The 20,021-nt window shown below is 47.2% G+C and overlaps 1 protein-coding gene across 3 annotated transcripts in view; it reads left to right on the forward strand.

Moving 5' to 3' along the window:
* LOC126546058 (G-protein coupled receptor dmsr-1-like) overlaps positions 1–20,021 on the forward strand; it is a 1,011,142-nt gene that overhangs the window by 479,822 nt on the left and 511,299 nt on the right. For all 3 annotated transcript variants that reach the window (XR_011893509.1, XM_055062099.2, XM_055062100.2), the window contains exon 3: positions 15,198–15,316. The gene's annotated coding sequence lies outside the window, so the exon portion shown is untranslated. The remainder of the gene's footprint in view (positions 1–15,197; positions 15,317–20,021) is intronic.

The following is a 20,021-nucleotide window of genomic DNA, read 5'->3' on the forward strand; positions in this document are numbered from 1 at the left end:
TCTTAACAGGGTGTAACTATGTTGGTGAGAGCGGACGATGTCTTAATGACAGGCTACGGGAGCATCACTACAATGTGACAGAAATGAGAAGAGAGTTTTTGGATGCCCATTATAGAAATTGTAGACGTAATCAGACAGGTACCAAAAATACAGTCACGTGTCAATCGGTATAAAGTGCATGCTCTATTGTCAGCAAAAATCGTAATCAGTTAACCCCAGAAATCATCAAAGCGGAATTGATTGACAGGTGAGGTGACACCTGTGTGTGAAAACCGTCCATCGCCCTTTCCAGCAAGGATCTATCCTTCTTGCGTAGAGATAGGTATTTTCTGCGGGCGGCGCACACGCGATGTCTAACAGATTCTGCTATATATGTGGTCACTTGCTTCAAAATAAAACGATGTTGTAAGTCTGCACTCATGTGTCGCAGCCTCTTCTTCGTACTCGTCTTGTGCCTCAAAAGCCGCATTCATGGCGGGTTACGACGCCGAGTTGGAACCGCTGGAAACGGGGAAGCAGTGTTTGGGCGGGACCGGTCCTAACTGACAGCGGCATCACAAATGCCGCAGAGACGGGAGACGTAAATTTACTGTCTCGTGTATGACAACTGGCTATAAGCGAGACAGAACATGCATTGTCTGGGCAATGCTGACGAGGAACGGCGGGAGACATGTCTTCGAGCTGGCGACGAATTAACCGCGTAAAAGTTTCTTGTCCAGACAGCGGAAGTCCACGTGGCTGTTCCTCACATGAAGACATTGAAGCTGTATTTGGTAGACTGTTCAACTGCTTTGTAATGCGGCAACTTTTTATCAATTCGAAATTTCGGCACTCTTTGATGATTGCATCCACCGAGTCATTGTTCTTGCAGATAAGCAGGTTAAATGCGTCAACTGCTATGCCCTTCAGGATGTGGCCAATCTTGTCGGTCTCGTTCATGTCTTTGTGAACTTTACGGCAGAGCGCGCGGACATATTCCACGTAAGATTTTGTTGACATATGAGCACTGGTCGATAGCTCCTTCGTCGCTGCCAGCTGACGGCCAAGGGCTTTCTGAAGAGGTCTAGAAGCTTCTGCTTGCAGACGTACCAACTCGTTATGTCGTGTACGTCGGTCTCGTACCATGCTAGCACTGTGTCTCGGAGGTAGAATATCACATTCGCTAAGATTAGCATTGGGTCCTACCGATTATTTTCGTTTACGCGCTCATATTAGAGAATCCAGTCTTCAACATCCTTACCATCAATGCCATTGAAAGTCCCTGGGTGTCGCGGCTGGGACAACAGGACGGAGGTCAGAGTCTGCGGCACCGGAGGGGTGTGGTCGGTCATTGTGGCGCTTTGGCTGTCCAACATCGTGTCATGGCTCACGCGGCGACCGCTGCGGAGCTCCGTGTTGGTATCCAGCACCACCATCAAAATGTTGCGAAGAGGAGACAACCACGAATGCTGTTTATGCAATGCGAATATTGAAGGCACCAGCTGACACTAGAACGTGAAGGCGCAAGCGCCCCAGCAACAACAACACTTCGTCATCGTCTCTTGCCTGGATGTCCTGTTCTGCATCGCGACAATATTGTCACGGGAGGCGATCCTGTGGTCGGTGCTTAGACGATGACGACGGTGCGGCTGTCTGGTGGGCACGCACTAGCCCTACCATTGCTGCAGCGTTGTGCACCTTCCCTTGTAAATACATCCTCTGTATATAGATTCCCCCCGTAACATCATTGGTGGAAGTGCGGGATAAGCTCGCTCCAACACCGCCAACTAGATCTTCGCCACGGACGACACGTTGCTGCCACCGCAATGATCGACGAAGCGACCCAGGGTGAACAAGGTCCGTCACCGTTCATTCTCTTATATTCTAGTGACCCGGGCCATTTAAAAGCACAGGCCACGTGGACTTCTGTGAGTCGATGGCTATGTATAAGCGAGCCAGCAGCAATAACAAGTGGGACATGACAATAATGCTTGCGGATGGCATCTTCTATTTGCGGGACACTGCGCAGCTCTGGTTCGAGACGCATCACGATGATTTGACTAGCTTGGAATTGTTTACGCAGAAATTACACGATCTATTTGGCAAACCTATTGGACAAGTAGCGGCAATGAAAGAGCTTGCTATTTGCGCCTAGACGTCCACAGAGCCGTAAATATCCTATATTCAGGACGTGTTGGCTCTGTGCCGCTAGGTCGACAAGGACATGCCTGAAGCGGACAGTGAGACACGTACTAAAAGGCATAGCGGATGACGCCTCCAACCTGTTACTGCGTAAGAATGGCTCTACAGGAGAGCCGGTCATTAGAGAATGTCGTCGTTTTGAACAGGCAAAAAAATTGCGTATCACCCTCCACTTCGACCGACTTCCCAATACATATTCCACGTCCTCATGCGAAGGTTTACTTACAGTACGTCGAACGCCAGCCCCAGAAAACGTCCCCAGGATTGTCCGTCGAGAACTCGAGGTCATGGCACCCCTTACTCCTCATGACGGTGTGCGAAACAACCTGGCTGCTATGTCACTAATTCAGGTCGTGGTTCGCCAAGAGGTCGCGAATATGGGCATTTTACCCCCTTTCATATCGGCAATGCTGCTCCCAACCTGGTCTCCCAAGCGATCGCTGCTGCTACACCGTACCCGACCTTCACGCCACGTTCTTGAAATCCAGCCAAATGGCGCGTGCCTGATGATCGGCCCGTCTTCTTCACATGCTCTAGGATTGGACACATTGCCTGACATTGCCCCAGCTGCTCGCCCACGTCATACCGACCAAACATTTACAATCGGTGGTGCTCGGAACATGAACCATATCCTCCGTCGTTCCGTCATGAGGCCTCAAGTGCTGAATGTGCTCCTAGAGAAAACCAGACCAGCGGCTCGCCATCGCCCCAGCGCCATCAGTCCAGCTCGCCCCAACCTGGCTGCGCTCGGTCTCCCTTCGACCACCGCTCTGAAAACTAGCCAGTGCAGCCCCCGCAGGTGACGCTGCATTTACGACTCCGCCTGAAAATCCTGATTGGCCCTCATACACGATGCAACCTCCTAGAAGTTCTGGTTGATCATGGGGCAGTTACTGCTCTTGCTTATAGCAGCTCACAAATCTATGTAATGAGCTCTAATCTCCACCGCCGCCTCCAGAAAATTCTGACTCCCACGGCTTCCCCTACTGTCCGAGCAACCGACGGGAGTACACCTGATGTGCATGGAATGTACACTGCACGCATCACCATTCTGATCAGCACAGATCTGCTCTTTTTGCTGTCCTAGAACAGTGATCACATGACCTCATCCTGGGAATTGACTTTCTGTCTTCACACACTGTCCTTATACAGACTGCTCCGCGAGACGTCTCCGACTACAACACCCTTCGTGCTCCGACAACGTCGCTGCCAGCCACGCTACGCTCCGTCGAGTTTCTTCGGCTGCTACAGCAAGCTGCAATATGCGTCCACCTTTAACCCTTTCCACCCCTACCCGATGGCGATTACGTTGGCTTCCCTATTCCTGAGATCGCCATGACACGCAACGTCGTCCTTCTCTATACGGTGGTGACTGTTACAAACAACCGAACCTCTTTTCCCTTCCTCAATTTTGGCTTCTCGGCGTGTGTTCTTCCTCACCGCATATCACTCGCGCATCTGACCCCATTAGCCGACCACACGGCTTTTGCTCTGACCACAGATTCTCCACCGGATTTTTCACTGCCGTCATCACAGTCAGGTTCGTCCTTCGACCACTTCACACGCTTGACATCATAAGTCACAGCTAGTCTCCTACCAGTGTTAAGAACGGCCCGCTGACGTGAAAGTTTTGCCAGCCGGTTGCTACAGCGGGCGTCAACTTTTCTTGGAACGCCACCGGTACGCTCTAGCCTCGTCGCCGTTGTGACTAAACGCGTTCGGTGGACCAACTATTGTTACCGAACCCACCAACGCCGACCTGTTCTGCTATGAGCGGGGGAATTGCCTCGGGAACGTCTACGAAGGCCATTTCCCACGCGCCGTCCAAGACGCAAGACAATGGGCACCCGGCCGCGCTGCAGGGTTCAGCTCGGGGAATAAAAGGCACCTTTCCTGACACAAGCCCCAAGTTCTACGAAGTCCGTCTGACGTCGGCTCCGGACCGTGAACCTCGCGCAAGGAAGTGTGTGTGTGAGTGTGTGTGTGTAAACTGTCCTGCAGAGAGGGGACTTGTTCACGATGACTGGACAAACGTTTCCGTCACCTTGGGATCGAGGGGGGGACCGAGTGTTTATAACCCGCTGTTGTGCGGCTGCTGAGTGCACTTTCTCAAGCAGTCATGTTAGACTGATGCACTTTCTCAAGCAGTCATGTTAGACTGATGTACTTTTCTCTCGCAGTCGTGCCAGATTGGTGAACTGCATGTAGATACTGTAAATAAACCCGTATTCCGCGTTCTCGATGAGAAGCAGTCCTTCCCTTCATCAACGTCCTCAGCGTGGATAAGTTGGACGACGGCATGGGCCAGCTACCTTCTAATTCATGCCCGAATCCAATCTTGACAACTGATTAAGAACGATGGGATTGAGCCCCAAATCCTAACACCTGTATATCTTTGACTTTGGCGATGGTCCTCTGGGTCAGACTTACGTTGTCACCCATCGCATTCATACCGGCGATGCGAGTTCGATTAACCGACTGCCTCACCATGTGTAAGCTCCGAAGTGTGCTGTCATACAACAGGAAATGGATAATATGTTTGGCAAAGGCATAATTGAGCCCTAGTGCAGTCGTTGGGCCTCGCTCGTCGTACATGTGAAAAAGAAGCAGAATAGCTGGAGGTTCACGATGTCAGGGGCTCACGATGTCTGCCGTATGCCGATCCAACCCATTTTTATTCTTCTGTGAATTTCCGTCTCATGGTGAGGGTTCCCCATGATTTGTTGACCGAGGTAAACGTACTCCTTCACAGACTCTAGAGGTTGACTTGAACTCTAGTTCCCTTGCCCGGTTATTTATCCTTATCTTTGTCTTCTGCATGATAATCTTCAGCCCCACTCTTACACTCTCCCTGTTAAGGTCCTCAATAATTTGTTGTAACTCCACCGCAGTGCTGCTGAATAGAACAATGTCATCGGCAAACCGTCGATCCTTACTCCTCCTGAGCCTTCCCAGTTTAATAGCTTGATTACTTCTTCCAAGCAAGCAGTGAATAGCATTGGAAAGATTGTGTCTCCTTGTCTAATCCCTTTCTTCATAGGTATCTTCCTACTTTTCTTGTGTGGAATTAAGGTGGCTCTGGAATCTCTGTAGCTATTTTCCAGGGTATTTACGTAAGCGGTCTGTACTCCTTGATTACGCTATGCATCTATGACTGCTGGTATCTGTACTGAATAAAATGCTTTTTCGTAATCTATGAAAGCCATATTGAGAGGCTTATTGTACTCTGCGGATTTCTCGATAAGCTGATGAATGGCATGGATGTGATCAATGGTAGAGTATACTTTCCTGAAGCCAGCCTGTTCCCTTGGTTGACTAAAGACTACCTTGCACATGCTTTCTCGTGAGAACACCAGAAAATATAACGCAGACAAACTCCGAACATCTGCACCTGTCGCGATTCCCTCATCATAAGCCTACAATACATAGAAGGTAGCTTATACAGATCTTGGAAACGTATTCGAGGAACCTAATACGCGAATTGATGTTGGCACTACACACTCGATAATATTACAAATGTTCAAGAACTTATCCACAGCATCTTGCGAGGCGCGCTGCCAAAACGGGCTTTCTTTGAGGATGTGAAATTTCCGCACAAAAGGTACAGAGAAAAATGACGGGGAAGTTTTTGTTTACAGTATTTACGCAAAGAATAAGGGAAAGCAAGTAGCAACAACACCTAGCTGTAGAGTTAACACACAGATTTTCAGCACGTCAGAACGATCGTATATGCGTCCATTCCTTTCGTCTACATCTGCAGTTATTCTTTCTTGCTTATTTTCGTTTGTACTCTCGAGAATTGTATTGCGACCGCGTGCGGTATCAGAGCCGTCAATTTCTTACAAGCGCGAAAATGTTCATGTCTGACTGATCGAAGAAGGCACCACTGTAGGATAATGAGGCATACAGTTCCCAACTCGCCTCTACAAATGTTAGCAAGAGGGTGAAGAACGGCCGATTTTCCTTTTTATGCATTCTTTGTTATTGACTGGCCCCTTTCACTATAAATGTGTTCAGCACCAGGATTGGTTAGAATTTGCTTTTACCACCAATTCCTATGTAAGAGTTTTTTGTGAATCCGGGCCAAGGATTTTGTGCTTATATGAGTAGAACGACAAGCAACCAGAGATGCCAGAACGCTAACACAATTACCATGTAACGTAAATTCATTTACGTAACCATTTATTGTTTACGGCTCAAGCCCCTTAATAAACAGGCTCTTCTTGTATTTCTTGTATGAGTGGAATTTTCGACGTTATATTCAGTGTGGGAACAGCACGTCATTTTGCTGGCGCAGGAAGTTCTATTTTCTATTTGTTTTTACCATCAGGACCCACCTTATTCAATTCGATTGTGTAACAGTCACTGTACTAGGCGGAAAACGATCATTAATATGTTAAATTAGGTAGCTGCAGTAGTAGTAAACATTTTTGACTGAAAGAGCAGACGGCATATTTGACCTAGGCGGATGCTTTTAAGGACAGGAGCTAGTTTTCGCCTCTACTCACTAACATGCCTTTGCGAGCCTTCTTCAATCGGTATTTTTTTTACTCTATGTCGCACACGGTAGGAGAAGTGCAAGCATGGCAATCAGGCTGTTCTCTCTACGATATGTAGGACACACCATTGATGAGGAGAGAAAATTTAAAAATCAGCACCCGTTGAAGCCTGTACCACAAAGGTTCCTTCTACTGTCCATCAACAAAAAGTTTGCATACTTTGTGCGCAAATCACTTTCACTTAAACCTGTTTTATTGGATTACTCCACAGTCGCGTTGTCCTGAAGCAGGTCGCAAAGTGTCCATTAACATATCTGTTGCAGCCGCACGCTCATTTGCTCCCTGATAACGACGTCATTAGTGCCTTCCGAGTCTCTAGAAGTGTCGTATAGGAAGGGACGCTGAAGCTATATATAAACGCTCTGACAAGCTCGACCTGTCACTGTCGAATGAAGCTGCGCAGTTAAAATGTCGTTAATCATTTCGGTCAGCTTAAGGTGTAATCTCCGAGCAAGCACTGTGGCATTTTAGAAATGAAAGTACCTATAAACCACCTTGACGAAACTCGGGGAGGAGCCATATTTAGTTTCATGCTACAGAAGTTTTGTTTAGGCGAAGTATGGCATCTTATTGCGAAAACGGGACCGTCTTTAACACGCACATTGTTAACGTTAGTATAGGTAAACTAGGATTTATTACGTTCCATGTGGTACTTCAGGGCGTACTTTGCACGAGCTGTGCGTATCAGATTGGTGGGCAAAAAATTTAAAAAATCTTACGCTTAGCCTCTACGATTATCGATAAGGCTGTTTTTCTGTACCCTATTCGCACTGATTCCCTCACCGCGGAGAGCTGAGAGCTTACTTGAACATGGCAATGGTACTGTATCCCATCCGCGTGTGCTTAAAATGGGATCTGGAAAGCCTTGTACACAAGAACTTGTGGATTTTGTTGCCTTCGTGAAGAAAAAGGACATCAGAAAGACTTATGGCCTATTGAAGAGAGCACACGATGCTTTACCATTATTGCGTGAAATATTTAGTACCGTGACTGCCTCAGTGCCCTATCACGTAAAGCCGACCGCGAATATTCTGAAGTCTTAGCTTAAGAACACTTTTTTCCGAGTCGTGGTACAGCGCTGAGTTGACCAAAGTTTTTATGCATGAACTGAATCCAAATCGGTAAGACATGAGTTATTTCTGAATTAGTGCCAAAGAACGCATCAGCCGCACGATATTCGCCACACCTCGCAAGACCGTTAATTTACCGTTCTCACTGGTTTGCTTTTTGCTTCGTCTAAGCTCAGTCTTGCGATAGTCGACACAGCAGCAACACTTGTCAATGCTGTCTATCAGAAAGAAAGAAGTGATGAGGTAACGGCAGACAGGTTAACAGGGCTCAGCCTGGTGGGCTACCTGGCACTGGGGAAGGGTGTCTGAAATATGAGAAGAAGCTTGAGACAACTTTACAGTATACTCGCACTCACAGGCAATGAACTGTTCATCGTTCAGTTTATCACAAGTGGGCATATTGGCTGGGCGCATCTCAAGAAACGCAGCAGCGCTTCTGTTGTTTTGCACATTGTCGACGCACGAGGTGACAGTCCCAGGATCTTCTCTTGCGAAAGGGTCCTGTCATTTAAGTGGTCTAAAGCTGCCCGAAAAGCTGGCCACTCATCTTGGATTGGTGAACAGTAATGAAGGAGGTGCTTTAAGCTTTATTCGGCACATCATGTGCTGGATTTTGTGCTGTCTACCATTCCCATTGGGAGTGAATAGGCGACTGTAAAAGAAACACCTACGCGTAGGCGACACAGTAACGTTCCTTCCTGTCGACAACAACCGGTTAAAAGTTGTAACTTTATATATAGATCCATGGCGTTTAGATGCCGGTTAGTGAGCTCCGATGCATTCTATTTCCTTATCGTGATGATATGGGCAGGAGAACTCAGGTGCGAGACACATCCGCTTCGGACAACGAAATGCAGCTGCTTTCGCTTTCCCCATGTGCCGTCACGGGCAGCATTGTCGGTACTTTCAATGCCAGTGATGTCGCACTACCCCAGTAGCCAGCTAAATACTATGTTGTGGCCTCTCTCAACCGCTTAGCTGTAGTGTAGTCTAATCTCTGACGCCATTTGTTTATGGGGGCCGCTACTTCAAGCTGGGAGAAGAAATTTTAGAACTGACTTAAAATCGCAGGACATAGCCTACAGATTTTGTGACAGTTTATTCTCATGAAGGATTACTACGGAGGGCCACAAATGCGGACACCGTCGACCTTGTGAGGTGGCCGATCTTGAAGGTCTTGCAAGTCATGAAGAAGAATGTCGACGAAATAACTACCACAATAGTGGGAGTTAGAGTCGAAGAGCTGTATGTGTAAATGTAATTTCAGTAGGATCAATTATTATGCAGAAGATGCAGAGCGGTGTTTTTCGAGGAAGAAGTCGACAAGTCGGACATCTTTACGACTTACTGACTGCAGAGGCGCACTTGTGGTTGCCAGGCACACCACAATGCAGACGACGGTCGTGCTGCAGGCGTTAAACAGGATGGTAGAAAAGCGTGATACCAGCTAGTGCGTGAAAATGCCACCTCTGCTCTACTTTCCGAAATAACACCATCTCTAAGTGTTATCATGGCAGTGGGCCCTACTGCGTTCACGATGATTCCGAATTGATTGTTTATTCTAGCGCTGAGGAAAAAACGTTAAGGTGCCTCAGATATTGAAGTCGTGCTGTGCATCACATCATTTGACACAAGTGGCTACCACGGTCTTCTGACGAATTGTTCATCCATCCAAAGCTCGTCCTCGCGTCCATCGTAAGGGATTTCACTTAACACAAGACGCCAGTAATGTATATTCCGATTTGACCATTAGCTTTCCTCTGTTTTCTATGAACAGTGAAGAGTTGCAGACTCGTTCAGCCGACACACACTCGTAAAATGAGACCTACAAAGCAGCGTAATATTTTTTTTACCAAACTGACTCCATCCTGTGCTGCATTCGTATCCTTGGGAGTAACGCCCTATTCTCGCACTCGAGAGAAGAAAAAAAAGAAAGAAAAACCGTAGATATGAAGCTTTCACATTAGGTTTCGCCGATTAAGCACCCAGTTGAAACACACAGCACTTCCCATAATCGCATTAAGCCGGAAGGAAAAGTAGGCGTCTGCAGCAAATGTACAAAAAAAAAAGACTTTTATTTGACGCTTGTACATGAATGTAACTGTAAACATAGATCCATAAATCCCATACTCCTGCCGGGAAGGACTGTTCTAGCTTTCACAGTAGACAGCTAGTACGGGGCGATTTCTCAGCATGCGAGGCAAAGCCAAATTGGAAGATTTTTGTGGCGCCTTATCGTTCGTGATCGGACGCGGGCTTTAATTTCCTGAATGACAGGCTGGACACAGACAGCGGTTTTCCCGCACAGATTCGCACCGTCTCAGCCGCTGCGCCAGAAGTGGGGCGCTCGCCTGCCCTTTCTTCCTCCCTCGGACAACGTATCGCGAGGCGCGGACAAATCGGGCTCCAGAGAGTCATGCGGAAGCGCGCACGCGGCTGCGGCGGCCCCCGGGACTCCGAGCAGGGCCGCGCGCGTAAAGCCGGCAGCAGCCTCCCTGCGAAACCGCTGCCCGTCGTCGGCTGACGTCCGCCATGCATGCGCACCGCCGCCGCAGCAGAGATGAAGGATGCGCCTGGCTCGTAGCGCTGTCCCGGCGGGGGTATACATGCCGTCGAGCCAGTGCGACAGGAGTGGCTACAAGAGAGAGTGATGCGGCCACGACGAAAGACCACTGCGGCTTCGCCAACTCGGCGGCTGTCGCGTAGCCCTGAGAGGCCTCTCATCCCGTCGCCGAGCGGCTCGGCAAAACGCCGCGTCGTAACCACGCACGTGCTCCCGCTCTTTGCCCTCTTTTATTGTGGTCATGGTTTGGTTGTTTGGCTCCTTATAACTATCTTTCTTTTGAGACGTCCTTAATATACGACAGGCACAGGAGAGAGTGGTGGAACAGTGTGCGACAGACGTCGCGTTCTTACGGCGCCGTCATGCAAACATAAGGATCAGTGAATGCGGCCGCTCTGATAGGCCGAGCGTACGACAAAAAGAAAGGAGCCGTTGCCTCGAGCACTTCGTTAGGACCTATGTGTCATTCGCGGCCTTCGCTGCATTGATCCAAAAAGAAATATCAATGTATACATATAGAGAGAATTCGAGATAGAGCAATATGTCGGTTTTAGTTTGTTTTCTATTGTTTTCTATTTCTTTCTTTTGTATGGCTTGTTTCAGCGTTCACTTTTGTGCATCCGCAAAATCGGGAAGGCTTTCCCTGAGTAGCGCCTTATTGCTGCACTCAGCAGAAATCCCTTACACCGCTGATGAGCAACCGGTGGTGCATATCTCACGCTACGGTTCTTTGTGCTGATGAATATATTGTCACAGCAGGGAAAAAAAAAACCGATAAACTCAAACTTCAGTTTTTGAACAGAGATACTCCTTTAGCGATCTTTGGAAGAGTTTTATTTTTAAAAAGTTTTTTTTTTACTAATAAAATCTGACACGCTATTCACTTCACTAGTTCGCCAGTACATAGGCAGCCGTCGTATGGTGCGCTACCCGTGCTGGCAGCACGTCGTGCACTGCACGAGGCAAAATGATGTCTACAATGATCAGGGGCAGCAGCTAGCTAATGAGCTGTCCTAACAATTCTACAAATGTGCACTATCTTTCGGAAATTAAGCGCGAATGGAAAAGAAACAAGAAATTACGCCTGCTTTTGGTTCCGCATATCAGTTTTTGAGATGCTTGCTTCTCGCTCGATTATGCGAATTGATATGTGAATTTGAAACTCCTATTCAAAATAGATTTATAAAACACATAGGCCGAATATACAAAGACTTTTATTCGCATGATGCGTTTGTCAATGCCCGGCCGCATTCAATAATACCTCTACCCTATTGCAAAAACCAGCGTCTTCCAGTGCCTTTCAGTGTGAAGCCAGCGCGTTTCTTGGTATACTGGATCGCACTGGGTACGCTGGCGCTCGCTGGGACTCACTGGGACACCAGTGAGAACGCTGGGTCACACTGGACGAGACGCTGGTTCCACTGCCATGACGCTGGGGAGCTCTGGTTTATTTTTTTTTTATTTTTTTTTGAAGTGAGTATTAGGAGAGGTTGGCGCCTTTATGGTTTATTGCTGTAAAGGCGCTGGTTCTCGCTGCAGTTCGCTGGTTCGCACTGGAAACGGCGCTGGTTGTGTTTGTGCCGTGCTGGTTCCAGTACGCAAGGATGAGGGCTGCTGAATGTTAAATGCTTTATACAATTTCATCGTTTGATACTAGTCTCTTGTTCGAAATAACGCTATATCTTGCGGTTATAAAACCATATTTCGTGGCGCAGCTTGTAATAAAGGCATGTGAGCTGCCCTGTTTAGTCGTGCACATTTGACAGTGAAGATTACTTTCGTTTTTTGCATTTTCTTTTTTGACTGGGCAGATAGCTAAATTCTTGAACGAAACCAGGCAAACGCCGAGGACGCCGCGTTTTTTAGTAGTTCGCACGTAACATGTGACTGGGAGTTGTCGCCATTGTCGCAGTGTTGTGTAGTGGACATGAAATCCAGAAGTCGTTCAGACGCGCTCGGACGCACCCCGAGTTCTAAGCCCATCGCTGATTGATTTATTGCACTGATAACAAAGCTGAGGCGATTTTCGTGCGCTTCCACTTTCTCTATTGTAGTAATAAAATTTTTGAGGCTCAAATACACACATTTTACCTTTCGCCAGCTACCCACACCGAGATTGGTTCCCACCGAAGCTTAGGCCTAGCGTATCCGCCGAGTCCGTCTGCACGCTATTGGCGCGTTTAGGCTCAGGAATTAAGAAGTCTAACAAGAATAAATCACTCTATATTTCAGCTGTCGCATGGGTGTTCTTAAATTAGCGATTTTTTCATGTCTACAGTGCCAGCACAACAAGCAATGAGCGCCGACGCGCCGCGCCATAAACACCGGTATATATGTGCTGTCGCCGAAGGCTCCCAGCGCTAGCCTGCGCTTCTCTGACGAAGATGTATGACTAAACTGAAGTGTCAGCTGAATGGGATCATTGAACTAAGAAAACGTTGCATATGCCTCGCGTAAAGAACAAGAAAAGGCTATCCAAGTCGTCAGTAACAGCCCATACAGTGTCCCAGGTCGGCGGTTCATTTAGGACTTTTTTCGAAGTTAAAATACCAGTCGCAAGTGAAAATCAATGTCGTGGCACTTCCGAGCATGCTACTGATGACGGGCAGCAAATTTTTTCTTTACGGAACAGGCGTGAGTTTTAGTTGCTGGGCGATAGCGCATCTACCATGTCTGTGCGAGACTTATCTCTGTGAAACTAAAACCGATTCTCGATCCTTGATATGACAAGTTATCAGCCCATGTTCACCTGCTGGCGTGGCGTAGTCGTAAAGTACCGGGATTGGGATCTTGTAGGTCCGACGATCAAATCCTGGTGAGAGGTTTTTTATTTGCACTAAAACGCTCTCTGTTGCTTTCTGTATTCAAAAAAATATATGCGTTGTCCAGGCACCACGTATTTAACATGCTAGAGCTGTTTTTCGCGCCAATACCCAGAACCTCCCAGTACGCCAAGCCTACCAAGCGCCCCAGCATGCAGCGCGCAGCACTGGGCCCTTAATCCGGCGCTGCACTGGACACCGGGTACTGGGTTTTGCAGTAGGGTAGTTTCAAGATTCATTGACTGCCACCTGGTTTTATAAGTAGTTTTAGCGTAATAACGTTCTTTTTCGTAATTTCTTTTTAACACGGGCCTACGGTGCCTAGATGCAAGAACGTTCTTAGGCTAGAAGAACTGTTTGTAGGAGCAGAAACTAGGCAATCGCAATGTATACACACGAGGGCGAATCAGAAAGTACCTGGCCCAATTTTTTATTGACCAAAATAAGGTACATACAGATAATTTCAAACATACGTACTATTCTACGTACCTTAAATTACATTTCCACGTAGTCCGCACACCGGTTCAGGCATTTCCGCCATCGCAGCACTAAATTTGTGGTGCCCCCGTAGTAGAATTCGTCCAACTGACTGTGGAACCCCCGTAGGACTGCTGTCTTAGCTTCACCGTTGCACGTGAATCGCTATCCTGGCAGGAACTTCTTCAGTGGATCGAAAAGGTGGAACTCACTAAGGGTGAGGTCTGGACTGTATTTTCGGTGGCCCAGCCTTTCTCAGTTGTCGGCAGTCAGCGGCGCACGCGGCCTCCCCGAATGCTCATTATCATGCAGGTCTTGACGGCCTTTTGCGAACTCACAGCACCACCACCTATCACTTCTCAAAGCGAAACACCTTTCCCCATACGTGGTCTGCATTTGCCTGAGGATTTTGATGGATGTTCCTCCGTTTCTCCATAGAAAACGAATCACACTTCGTTGCTCGTACGCCGTGGACGTGTGAAGCACAGCCGCCGTCTTCAACAACTGACAGCAGCACCGTGCCGCGGAGAAACCGGCAGATAAGGCGGGGTCGATCCAAAAAAGGTCTACCGCTCGGAATGGATATGTTGACTTCGCATTTACAGACGTTTTGTTTTGGCTAAAGAAATAGGGGCAAAGACTTTCCCATTCGCCGTCGTATTAGTAGCGAGGGCCAATGGCAAAAAGCACTTATGAAGCAACAGTTGTGCAAATTCCACTGCAGTACCTGTATTCACTCAAAAGTGTTTTCCCTAAAATGGTACGTCCGCAAGACCAGATGGAAAGCGATCGTGATGTCGGATATATAAATGCATCTGGTCAATGACATACAGCGCTTCCGAACAAAACTCTGCCCCGTACCCGTATTGAAGAAAAGTTCTTAGGCTAGAATTGTTCTCAAGAGCAGATCTCAGACATTCGTGACCTTCGACATATCATTAGCGAAGCCAGCCGGCCAATGGCAAACAGCACTAACGAGCGGAAACCTTTGGGAACACGGCCCCAGAAACCCAATTCTACATGAACATTTCAAGGTGTGATAGAGAAACAGTACTGAACCTAGCAGAACTTGCTGTTGGGCTAGTTGGTGACTCGTCATATTGAAGTAATTAGGCGTAATTTAGCACGCACGCACGCACACGCACACACCGACTGCCCGGCGTCATTATGCTAGTAGAAGCTTGTGATCTGTATAGCAGTTAAAGTCGTTTTAAAACAGTATCTTGAAAAAAATATGTATTTGCCAGGCATGGTGCCTGTTTCTTAATCCTTTGTGCATACTTTACAATGTCGCCCAACTACGCAATATGAATTTTCGTTGTTTTTTATAGGACGTTATAATGCCATTAATTCGGGAACCACAAAGACTGCCTTTTCTTGAAAGATACTTCCTGCTTTCCTAGTTAGCTCATTACATAGTAATAATGCGTCCTCATTACTGATATGAAGTTATACGCCCATTCAGTCAGGGAGCATACTTGTGTATAAATGACGCGTGTCTTGCTTGTCCGCTTTTTCCTTGCAGGAACGAAACAAACCACTGAGTCGGGGCCAATCTTGGGTGCAAAGACCTGCAATTACTTCAAGAAAACCAGTCTCGCCGGTGGTCCTCTGCCAACGCTTCCTGAAACCGACCTTTCCAAGGTAATACAACAATTTCGTACATTGGTATATGTAAGCATTTGAATTGCAAAACTCGGAAATCTAGCTTGTGAACCTACAAGGAGCGTTAACGGCGTATTACAACGAGGTCTACGATTAAAGCTTCATTATAGACGCCTCATATTGCGCCGTTGTTAACAGTGACCAGGCCGAAGGAGAAAAACTGTGTCGCTTTGCTGGTGTTTCTTGCGCTTGCATTATTTTTCCCCTGTATTTAAGAGAACAAGCCAGCCGTGATCCTGCCAGCATTTCGTGCATAGTGTGCCCATATGACTGTGCACGCAGGTGGGCTTGCCTCGGACACTTACTCCACCCAACTTGGACTAATTGCAAAGTTGGAAAACCAGCGACAATGCTCCGAAGCACGCGAAACTGCCGAGACGCAGTCCAGCAAACAAAACACGTGCAGGTTGGGCGCCGAACTACGCGTACACAGATGCGAATTGTAGGATTATAGAACATCCGCTTCGCCCGCAGCATGTGCGTGCGCGCCACGCTAAACAAGAATCGCTGAACAAGAGGCGCGAATTGTCGTCGACAAAACCGCCAGGTTTAGCTGCAGAAGTCACACGTTGATGACATGTCTTCTAATGATGTCACTGCCTACTTAATAGATACAGTGCTTTTTCGACCGTAACGTATGCCTCATCGTGGTGTCTGCCTCAACTTGTAGAAATAAAGCACTTGTTTCGTACTGAGGCAAAGGTGTTACTGTCGACTCGAGTAATTCGTTGGCGTACTTGTCATCCTTGTAGTAACTATCCGCAAAACGCCTTCGCAGATTGAAATAACGGATGGACAAGCGTTCCGCTGTTAAAATATGCCTGTCACTGGATAAGTTAGCGTGGTCAGGACATTTTGGAGGCAATGGCGTAAAGTTAGACATCATAACGTAGTTGCCACTGTTTTTCTGGTAGTAAAATTTGTGTACCGATGGTACTGTGAAGAACCATCACATGAATACTCTTTCTGAAGCCACTCATCTTCTGTAATCGCGACCTTTAGAGCAACTGCTAATCGTTTGCTCGTTGCTTTAAAAGCGGAACCATGGATAACAATGTTAACCTATAGGTGTACTGCCACGTTAACGTTGTTACACCAGCCATCGTCTCTGAGCGTAGCCCACAATCAAAATCATTGGTTAGTAAAGGATGAAAACGGTTAGTGCGGCATAAAGAGGGTGTTATATATTTATTTCTTCATTTCAAGGTACCTTACAGGCCCCAAGAGCAGCATTGAGTAAGGGGGGCGTCGTTGAACAAATGACAAGAGAAAACCGATATATGAGCAATAAAAAAATGTGAGAGCAAAAAATGTGTATAATCTTCACGTGCTTGTAAAACAGTATCACAAATACAAACGCTAAATCAATACAAAGAGTTGTCGGGAAAAGAATGAAAAGTACAGGGGCGCTATAACATAAAACTATTCCAAACTTTTCTATTCCAATTCTGCTATCAGCCCTCCACGATTGGTCAAAAATTTTTTTTGACCACCCCCACTTCATCTGTCTGTCACGCGACGTCACGAAAACCGCGATACCTCCCCATCTGATATGATGTGTACACACTGATTATGCATGATGTGACAGAAAAAAGAAAAACAGTTATTTCTGATTCGACGCCTTTTCGCCATTAGCCTCCGGCTATTGGTCAAAAGTTTTCGGGCTGCACCCACTGCACCTGCCTGTCACGCGACGTCACAAAACCGCGAAAACTCACCGCGTCAAAGTGACGTGTACGCATTAAAGATGCATTAATATGCCGAACAAAACTGAATTTTCTTCTGAATAGCCGCAGGCTGCCCTGTTTTGAAAGGAATACAAGATGGCTGCCGCCGATCGCTCAGGCGCTGGCTACTCGCACCTGCCGGAGAGCATGGGTGTATTTGCGCGTAATAAAACTTCTTGCGTGGCCGTGTAACGTTTTCGAGCACTTTCGGCACGTTTACCACCACATTCTGCCAACTCTTCTTTGCTGAGGGTCCGTTTTAGCGTCATTCTTGAGCTTCCGTTGCATGCCGCCGCGATTTTCGACCAGCCACCGCAAGCTAAGTAAGGGAAAGCCGACCAATCGCAGACGCCGGCACCACTCTCTTCATCCGGTTATCGATTTTCAGTGCACTGGCTCTGCCCCATCGAATCCCTCTCCACTTGAGCGTTCTCCTCGCCTCTTGTCAGCCAATCAGATACGACAAGCCGCTCAGTCTAGGCAATGTTATTCCTTTTTCAAGCAAGCAAAAGTGGCCTCCTATGAACGAGGAGAGCGTTTTATTGGTGTGTTCAGACAACCCTGCGGGTGACCGCCCGGTGATTGCGTCGGTGGTTACGTAAATTTGACGTCAGGAGATTGGAATAGAAACATATTGGAATAGTTTTACGTTATAGGGCCCCAGTTTACGGTAACATAAAAAGCGACGTATCACCCGCGCAACATAAGGCACATAGCGCGAGTGCATAAAACAAACAAAATTGAAAAAAAAAAAGAAGACATGGCGCATATGTGACACGTATTATATGACATGACATATGTACAGATGAATATATTTGTTATGCTGAAAACTGCGGGTTCATTAGTTGTCTGAATTTATCATTAATAATTTGCGCGATAGTGCTGTTAGGAAGAGAATTCCATAACCGAATCACTCGTGGTAGAGCCGAGAAGTTCAATGCGTTAGTGTTGCCATAAATGCGAGTGAGGCTTAAATCATTATAAAGTCGTCATGATGTGCAAGACACGCATTCCAGTGGTAAGTTTGATGGCTTCATTTGGTGAACATATCTACGGAGCAAGGACAGGAGTGCTATGTCACGTCGGCTACTCAGTGATTGAAGGGAAAGGTCGAGTTTTATTTGAGTAATGCTTGACCAGTAGCTGTAATTTCGGCAAATGAATCGACCAGCTCGGTTTCGGATGGCTTCTAACATGCGGATTAAGTATTCATGGTAGGGAGACCATACAGGGGACGCGAACTCAAGGTGGGGGTGTACAAATGATAGGAATGCTAATTTACGGATGTTGGACGGGCAGTTACGCAAGTTGCGACGAATATAACGATGAACCATAGCGTTTGCGCATATGGTTGTGATGTGAAAGGCCCAGGAAAGGCTCGGTGTAAGATTAGCGCCTAGATATTTTGTATGCTGATGCCTGAGATACTAGATTTGTAGTTATACAACAGGAAAAGCTATGAATTGATGTTTTTCGCGTGAATGTCATTAGTTTGCATTTAGATGAGAAGTTTCATTTGCCAGTCTTCACACCAGTTGGTAACGAGATGAAGGTCATATTGAAGAATACGGTGATGATCAAGGCTGCGAATTGGTCGATATAGTATACAAGCATCGGCAAAAACACGCATGCAGGTTGAGATGTTATTGGGCGGATCATTGATGTAAGTAACAAAAAGGGGCAAGGGTCCTAGTACGCTGCCCTGCGGTACACCTGAACTGACATATGCAAGGGGTGACGTAAAATTATTAACGACTGTAAATTGCTGACGATTTGTTAACAATTGGTAAGAAGTGAAAGAAAAAGAGCGAAAGAAAAGCAACAGGGAAAAAAATTCACCGGCGATTACGACACTGCAATATGCAATATATATGGTATCGGTATATATGGTATATGATTACGACACTCCCTAATACATGTTATCAGTCGCTGGGCGCGCTCGCAGTATTCCATCAGTGAAGAGACGACGGCGCGCTACGCTGGTGTCATCTCGTAGCGGTCGTCGCTGCCAGAGCCCGTCTTGCGCTTCACTACGATTTTCTTCTCACGCTTTCGCCATACCCTCCTCCTCCGATTTCCGCGTCGCGCTCTCTTCGCCATCGCCGTCTTTCAACCCTCGCTGCGCTCCGCGTTCACTCTTTCATCCTTCGCTGTGCTCGTTAGCTCGGTTACGCCGACCCCGAACGCAGAAACAGGCGTCTAGAGCTGCGCTCCAATAATACGTGCTCGTACAAACAGATGAGAAACGCACTAGCACGCGAACGCAAGGCACAATGTGCTAGCAAAGCCTGAATTGTACAAGAATACTACCAGTACCTTAGAGGAGAACACGAAACAAAGGCAGGACACAACTACAGTCAGAGGACGTCCTAGAGTGCAAAGTGCGTGTTGTGACGAATATTTAATGCATCACAGTTTGCTTAGCTCTTTAATGCGTGCGCAAATGCAAATTACATCGTCCCAAGTACGCACACGCCTTCATTGCATAGCTTTAGTCCTGATGCTTCACTTGCAGCGTTGGCTCTTTGGTTAACATTCAAAAGAGCTCACTTTGCAGAGTGAGCGCTGATAATGAGCAGCAAGCTCTCGTCATAACAAACATAGTATTAGCGACAGCGGTCGGAAAATCGCATACGGTTCTCACGTAATAAATCCCTTGTGAATTGAGCGCATTGTTATGAAGCGAAATCAAAAATTACGAGAGAGGATAAGAAAGTCTTTGCCCCTACTTTTTAAACCAAATTATGGTTGTAAGTGCGAAGCCAACATATTGATACGCAGCGGCGGACCTTTGTTGGACCGGCCCGGCCTTATCTGCCGGTAGCTCCGCGGCACGGCGCTCCTGACAGTTGTTGAAGATGGTGGTTGTGCTTCACACGTCCACGGCGTACGAGCTACGAAGTGTGCCCAGCTAAAGCCACAGGGAAATGCAGCCCACTTATGGGGAAAGGTGTCCC

The sequence above is a fragment of the Dermacentor andersoni genome, chromosome 1, assembly GCF_023375885.2.
Source record: "Dermacentor andersoni chromosome 1, qqDerAnde1_hic_scaffold, whole genome shotgun sequence".
NCBI classification, from domain to species: Eukaryota; Metazoa; Arthropoda; class Arachnida; order Ixodida; family Ixodidae; genus Dermacentor; species Dermacentor andersoni.